The sequence below is a fragment of the Orycteropus afer genome, unplaced genomic scaffold (genome assembly GCF_000298275.1).
Source record: "Orycteropus afer afer isolate SDZICR_OR568_19922 unplaced genomic scaffold, OryAfe1.0 scaffold00051, whole genome shotgun sequence".
Lineage (NCBI taxonomy): Eukaryota > Metazoa > Chordata > Mammalia > Tubulidentata > Orycteropodidae > Orycteropus > Orycteropus afer.
In genome coordinates, this window is record NW_006921638.1 from 14,485,564 (window position 1) to 14,494,095 (window position 8,532).

The window sequence follows — 8,532 nt, forward strand, 5'->3', positions numbered from 1 at the left end:
ATTTTATAAACACAGAATATGAGACAGAGAGTAACTTGGCTAAGATCACATAGCTAGAAAATATCAGAACAGAAAGAACTGATATTCAAACCCAGGAAATTCTGGATATATGTTCTTAACTACTGAGAATATATGTTCTTAAGAAAGGGAGAAAGAAATTAGTCTCTGAACCTACCACAAAATGGAGAATTTATGACACTGAATGCCTCTTTCTGTATTCTTTGCATCTAGCTTGTTGAACTTTTCTAGCAATACCCAGAACATCTTCAAAATGCACTATATATTTGCATTTACCATTTATAGATCTGGTACACAGCTTTTTGACAGCCATAACCCAGAAAACAAATAGAGATCTTGATTTAATTATTTGGTAATGTTCTCAGGCATAGCTGGCTATTTTGACAAAAATAGAACCTTTGTTAAACTAACAAACTGTGAAAAGAGCTGTCATATTAAGCACTTACTATTTTCTAAACATCTTCTTTAGCCATAAGAAATGTACAAATATGGTTTCTGCCACAACATAAAAAGTAAAGCAAATGTTTCATTAAAGGGAAACCAGCATTGGTACCTATAATTAAATATGAGCACCTTCCCTATGGCAATGAATTGAAATTCCAACTCTGTCCATTTCATTATAAGAAGTATGAGTCAAAACAAATAAAGTACCTATTGTATAGTATTATTTTATAAATTAGAAGATAAGCTATCTTTCAAAGCCAATATGATTTTGAAGTCCAGTGACATGTGCAAAATCTGTTTCACTCATTAATTTGAGTGAAAAACTACATATAAATATTATTGTTCACAACTACTTATTCCCCTTTCTGTAGGAGAATTAGATTCCCACAGCTGTAGTGCCTCCATTGGTGTTGGACTTCACCATGTGACTTCTTTGACCAATGGAATATGAGCAGATAGGACATTTGCCAGGTCCAAGGAGACGCTTTAAAGGTCATTGTGTTTCACCACCTGACTTTGTTCTTTCCACCTCTAAAATGAGAATTACATATTTCAAATAGGGTCTGTGCCTTTAACTAGTCCCTTGAATAAGCACTTGACCCATACCTATGAGCATACAACGTACAGAAAAAAAAAAAAAAAATGTATTTTTGTTTTAAGTTACTAAGATTTGGGAATTTTATTTTAAATACAGACAAACTAAGAAACACACACTTATTTTCTTTTCTATCTAATGTGGATAATAATCTTAGTTTTATAGGATCACTCTGCATTTTAAATATATATTAAGCAAATGGTAGATAAAATCAAAAAACCAAACTCACTGCTGTTAGCTCGGATCTGACTCATAGCAACCCCTCCTTGGGTTTCCGAGACAGTATCACTACAGAAGTAGATTGCCCAGTCTTCCTCCCAAGGAGTGGATGGTGGGTTTGAACACCAGCCTTCTGGTTAGCAGTCAAATACCTTAGGCACTATGCCACCAGAGCTCCTCAAATGGTAGATATCTACCCACCCCACCCCCCAAAAAATCTCATATAAAGCTGTAAGGGGACATACTACAATTAAGAGCTATTTTATTTGGCATGAGATTATTATGCTTTTGAAAAAGAGTTTGAGTTTAGAGAGATCAATTAAATTTCTAGCCCTGCTGCTAATCTCTATTATTGACCTTCTGTGTACGTCAGTTGTCACATCCGTGACATGGAAGTTGTAATATCAACCCTACCTTCCCATCCATGTCAGTGAATGGTTCCAGTAAGAGGGCAGAATAATAAGCTTCTGAGAGCAGCTGTGCTGTCCAGGGAAAAACATTAATCTAGGCAACAGTTCTCCTGAGTTTGAGCCTTAATTCCACTTTTTACCTGTGTGTGAAAATAAGCACATTAAAACCTGGATGAAGTCAGTTTCTTTAACTAAACAAAGGAAAAAGGGGAGATTAAAAGGAAATAAAGTTATTAATTATGCAAATGTTATTTATTGGTCTTATCAACATAGCACTCCATTCTAATACCTTAAATAAAATATGTTTTTTCATAAACTCTTGGGTTACATGAGACGGTAAGAAAGGAAGAGCATGGATTTTAAAAGTGGAATCCAATTGCCATTTTCACCTTTATGGCCCTAGGATATTTCTAACACTTCCTGTATTTCAGATTTATAATATACATCTGAAATGAAGATAAACTAATATCATATAGGCTTATTTGTTTTCATATAAGTAACAACTAAGTAAAACCATGTATTTAAATGCCTAATGTCTAGCTATGCTCTACCTTCCATGCATATAACATCACAGTGATAGAATAACATGCTTAGCAAAATACTGTGTTCTAAGCATCAGGAGTTCAGTACTTTTATCTAAACATGATTCGGAACCCATTATCTCACTGAAACATCTTCCTAAAAGATGATTTGCTTTTAAATCTCCATTTCTGGGTATTCAATATAATTTTAATCTGTTTTGTTTCATCTTCTTATTCAGATATCTTGAAGCAATGCATTAAACAAATAGAAAAGAAACAACTTGGCCAAGATAAGATATGCTAATAGGAAATTTAGAAAGTAGTATGGAGTTGAAATTCTTATAATAATGACAATATGAGCACCAATCATCCAATACTTATCTATACATTGGATGTTTTTCTGGGAGTCAGAGTACTGCCGTGTCATTCAAGTAATTAATCTAACTAATATTGTGAGAAAGTTCTGACTCATACATTTGACTCTGTCATTAGCATTAAAAACATCAAATCAACACGACTAAAAGGGGGTTGTTAGTCCTAGGAAACAGAAACGTACTCTCAATATATTTTTGTCACACATTACTTAAGCTAATATAGCAATAGTGATGGTAAGAAAATCAATTATAATTTTTATGGATTTTTTTTGTTTGTTTTGCAAACTAATTTTGAAAATGGTATCTTATTTAGCTTTGTAATGGGCACAAGCAGCAAACAGAGAATACTTGTTTATTTCTGCTTAGATTTAACTCTTTGTTAAATATTATAAGAGTTTAGAGATATGTAAATAAGGAAAAATCAAAAAGGCAAATTATACAAAGATTATTGTCTGATATCCTATCTATTCTCATTGTTAAACCAAATTAATACCTTTTTATTGAACTAAAAGAAAAATGTATACTATACTTCAATATGAGGGGGCAGTTGATCTAACATGGTTTTATTCCACTAAGCCAACTTAATTACAGAAAGTAGAGATGAAGATAATAGAAGCCAGGATCTTCCAAAAATCCCCAAGTCTTAGCTCATGCTTGGAGCATTACAAGTATGGTTTGCAGAGAATCTTCTGTACTGAAAGTCTGAAGGCAAAATATATGGCTGCTTACTTTAAATTATCAAAACGTTTTGCAACTTTCTATCATTACTATATCAAAATAATCAATTTATTTAAAGATATATGTTGCTGGCTTTTTTCTAAGAAAATACTTGAAAATATTGAAATATTTTAGTTTACATAGGCATATAGTATGAAACCCTGGTGGTTCAACTGCTAAGTGCTCTGCTGTGAAGCAAAAGTTTGGAGGTTTAAACCTACCCAATGGCTCTATGGGAGAAAGACTGGCCACTTGATCTTATAAAGATCATATCACAGAAAACACTGTGGAGCAGTTCTACTCTATCATGCAGAGTTGCTATGAGTCAAAATCAACTCAATGGCACCTAACAACAAGTGTATATTTTTTATTTTGAAAATTTTTTCACATTATAAGATGACATATAGTTAACAACCAGAATTAAAAATTGAAGGCATTTTATCAAAGGTACTTAACTTAAAAAAAGAAAAAAAAAGTCATAAAGAAATAACAACTACAGCTAAAGTTCAAGTATTCATTGTTTCTGATCCCTACAAATTTTACAAACTAACAAGATAATAATTTCAAGGATTGTAGCTGACCTATGTTCTTGACTAGGTCCTTGGGTGGTGCAAAAAAAATGCTTTCAGCTACTTTCTTAAAGGTTGGCACAGTAGCATCATTAGGGTTGGTATTATCTAGTATGGTAACTCATGGTGTTATGTCCCCAAGTAGGCAAGGCCAGCTGACAACCCCCCCACACACACCTAATGGATGGAGCAGCCCATCTCACACAGGGCATGTACCACCTCTCATGACTCCACCCCCTCAGAGTGCCTACAGCTCCTCCCCTTTCCCATTGGCCATGGTAGAGACCCTCCTTTCCACCCAATAGTGGGTGCCACAGCCTACCTACCTGCACCAACTGGCAGGTGATGGGAAGGTATAAGTGGTGGTAGTGATTAGTTCCCACATTGGATGATGGGTGACACCAATCCTAGTGATGCCACTGTTATGGTGGTCCTCCCCATGCAACATCAGCCTACCTGTCACCACCACTGCCACATCCACCATAGACCTTGGGATACTTCTTGTGTCACCCTCTCTGACAGTGTCAGAGCATGATATCCATACACACACATCCTCTTTAGTGATGCCACTGGACTGGCAGTTCAAACTCACCCAGTGGTGAGAAAGAAAAGCCTGCCAATATAGGCTTCCATAAAGGTTATAGCCAAGAAAATTCTATAGAGTAGTTCTTTTCTGTAGCATATGGGATCTCCATAAGTTGCAATCATCTAGATACCAATAACTTTTGTTTTGTTTTAAGTCATATAACCAACTGGGCAATTTAACTGATTTTAAATTAATCTTGGTAAAACTAATATAATCTTGAGATCCTTCATATTTCAGTCTTTAAATTACATTCCTGAAAGTTTAACATTTATTAAGCATGAAAAGGGCATCAAGATACACACCTGCTCAATAATTTCAGTTTCCTATTGTCTTTGGGAGCTCTGGTAGCATAGTGCCTAAGAAATTTGACTGCTAACCAGAAGTCTGGTGGTTCAAACCTACTAGCCACTACTCAGAAGGAAGGTTGGGCAATCTACTTCTGTAGTGATACTGCCTTGGAAACCCAAGGAGGGATCACTATGAGTCAGATTTGACTCTATGGCAGTGGGTTTGTTTTTTTATTATCTTTACCCACCTTTCTTCAGCTACCTTCATCATATCTGAAAATCCAACTAGATCTGGATCCAGGTACTTTGTATTAAATGGTTTTGTTTTGTTTTGTTTTTTCCTCATCACAAAGCTCTAATTCCTTAGTGGATTCAGTGAGAGTTTTCTTGGCACAGAAAGGAAGCACCTGCTGGTTTGAGCAATTCCATTAGCACTCAACCAAGCAAAAATATTCTTCAGGTAATTATGATCTTAATATCAGAACACAACCAATAATTTTATCATCTTCTTTCAATTTGTGATTGGCAATTTTATTTATTGTTTAGGCATAGATAGAGAAGATCCAGTGTTCATAAAAATCTCAAATAATACTTGAAGTACTATGGAATTTTTAGGGTAATTTTGATTTATAATAGTTGAGATTATGTAAAGTTGTAAGAAGATTAGTTGACTATTTTGAACAATGTGCACATCTTCAACACAACTGATAAAATGTGAAAGCCTATATCATCACAGGCTGTGTTCATCATTAAAGAAAAAAAAAAAAAACTAATTTAATGACTAATCTTTCTTTAAACTGTGGCCCTTTTTATTGTCAAGGCACCACAAAGTTCAGTAAGGACTACAAGTGTGTGCTTGGCCTCAGTTTAAAACCACACCACCCCTGTACTCATTATGCACAATAGGTACACCTGTGCGCTTCTGAAAATTGCAGGTTAATTGTGCAATAGACATTCCCATTTCCAAGAAATACATTCTTATTTGACCAAAGCCCTGTGTTATTGCTCTAACCTGCTGCTTTATGGAGAGGGTTTAAACATAACCTGAAGTCACATCTAATGACCAGTGAACCACTAGTAGTCAGTTAAGAATTAACTGTGTGGATATTCACACATTCATTCATACATGCAATAAACATACACTGAGTATCTATTAGGTTTTAGATAGTGAGATATTCAATGAAACATATGTATCATTAACAAATTTCAGTAAATCCAATGAATGCTTACAAAGACATTTTTTTTTCAAGGAACAGCATGTTGAACAACTATCATTATTTTAGTTAAATGGCTTAAGTCTAGTGTTGGTATAGATGTATGAAAATAAAAGCCAGGGTAGGGAGTAAGACAAGTAGATAATAAGGCTAATAGGAAGAGAACTCTGGTAAATCAAACTAAAGAAAAGGCTTAAAGTAACTATGAGAGCACAGAAAGGGGAAGAAGTCGTTTTTCTTTTATTTTAAGGTAACTGTTTTCCTTTTAAGGAGCTTTAGTTTTGTAAAGGTTAAGGCATTTGGCTGTTAACCAAGAGGTCAGTGGTAGGAATCCACCAACTGCTCTGTGGAAAAAAGATAAGGCAGTCTGCTTCTATAAAGATTTACAGTCTTGCCTAAGGCATGTGACTGTTAACCAGAAGGCTGGCAGTTCAAACCCACCAGCCACTCCTCAGAAGGAAGATAGGCCAATCTACTTCCATAGAGATACCTCCTAGGCAACCCAAGGAGGGGTCGCTGTGAGTCAAATTGACTATGAGTCAAATCAAATCTACGGCAGTGAGTGGTTTTTTTTTGGGAAACTCAATGGGGGTCACTATGACTGGGAACCAATTCAATGACAGTGAGTTTGGTTTTCTGAGTTATATTTTTAGGATTCTTCTTGTGCATTGGTTAAAGCATTTGTCTGTTAACCCAAAGTTGGTGGCTCCAACTCATCAGTCACTTTTCAAGAGAAAGATGAGGCGGTCTGCTTCCATAACTGTTGTTGTTGTTGTTATTTGCAATCGAGTCGGACCCAACTCATAGTGACCCCACATTATGGGGTAGTTATACTCTGTCCTGTAGGTTCACTATGAGTCACAATCAACTCCACTGCAGTCGGTTTGGGCTTTGGGGATATACTTTTAAAAGACTATGGAAGCAGCACTATGTAAGTTAAATTAAAGCCAGAGAGAGAGACAGGGAAATTATTTGAGGAGGGTTTAGGTCAGAGTAGAACTGCCCCCACAGGGTTTCCAAGGCTATAAATCTTTACGGAAACAGACTGTTTCACCTTTCTCCAACAGAGCAACTGTTGGGTTCAAATCACCAACCTTCTGGTTAGCAGCCAGATGTCTATGGCACTGCACCATCAGAACTCTTTCTCTATGTGTACCAAAACCAGAAAACCAAACTCACTGCCATTGAGTAGATTCCAACTGACAGCAACCCCTCCTTGGGTTTCCAAGGCTGTAACTCTAGAGGTATATACTCTCCTCTCCTTAGAAGTATGACTTAGCAGGGTGATTACCAGCTCAAACAGTCATCTCTCTGCCTCTGCCACTCTTATGCACTCTCTAATGTGGAGGAATAAGTATTGAATGACACAATTTGTAAAATTATTAGGTTCATTTCCTATCATCCTATGAACATCCAAGAAGGTTTTTTGTTTTGTTTGTTTGTTTGTTTTTGTTTTAATAATCTATGAAAATTAGATTAAGGCCCAAGAGACTAAGGTGCACCTGACTCAAGCCATGGTGTTTTGGATCACCTCATATGCATGTGAAAGCTGGACAATGAATAAGGAAGACCAAATAAGAGTTGATGCCTTTGAATTATGGTGTTGGCAAAGAATACTGAAAATACTATGGAACAAACTAATCAGTCCTGGAAGGAGGGCAGCCAGAATGCTCCTTGAAAGTGAGAATGGCCAGACTTTGTCTCACCATCTTTGGTCATGTTTTCAGAATGGACCAGTCCCTGGAAAAGGATATCATCCTTGGTAAGTAGAGGATCAGCAAAAAAGAGGAAGAACCTCAATGAGATGGGCTGACACAGTGGCTGCAACAATGGTGTCAAGCATAGGAAGGATTGTGAACATGGCACAGGACTGAGCTGTACACAGGGTCACTGCGAGTCTCAGGTGATGTGACAACACCTAACAAGAACAATTTCAAAATTAAAAGGAAAAAAAGTACAGTTATTTAAGAATTCAGACTTCAAAGGAGTAGTTACTGATAGGATTATTGTTTCATTTTTGTGCTAATACATTTATTGGGTAGATAGAGTACAAAAAAATTTGAAGTTTTTATCAAAAGAAGTAACATACAAATAAAAGAAGGCTTTGCTTTGTTCTAATTAGGTATGACCATATTTTTATTCTGTGGAAAAATCCTTTTCAAAATTGTTGCCTATCATAAATATAGATTGCCTATGATTTATGTGAGGAGCTCTGGTAGCATAGTGCCTAAGGCACTTGACTGCTAACCAGGAGACTGGTGGTTCAAACTCACCAGCCGCTCCTCAGAAGGAAGGTTGGGCAATCCTACTTCCGTAGTGATAACTGCCTCGGAAACCCAAGGAGGGGTCACTAGGAGTCGGGGCTGACTCAATGGCAAATAACAACAACATGATTTATGTGAACAAGATCTCCAGTGATAATTTAACGACTAAAATCCTTTTTCCCTGTCAACCCATTTGTCTGCTCTCTGTGGTTGCAGTGTAGTAAATTACTAAGTATGGCTTTTCTACCCATAAGTCATTGTAAATTCAGTGGTGGAATGAGCAACTGAGGAGCTCCTGATTGTAAATGTTATCC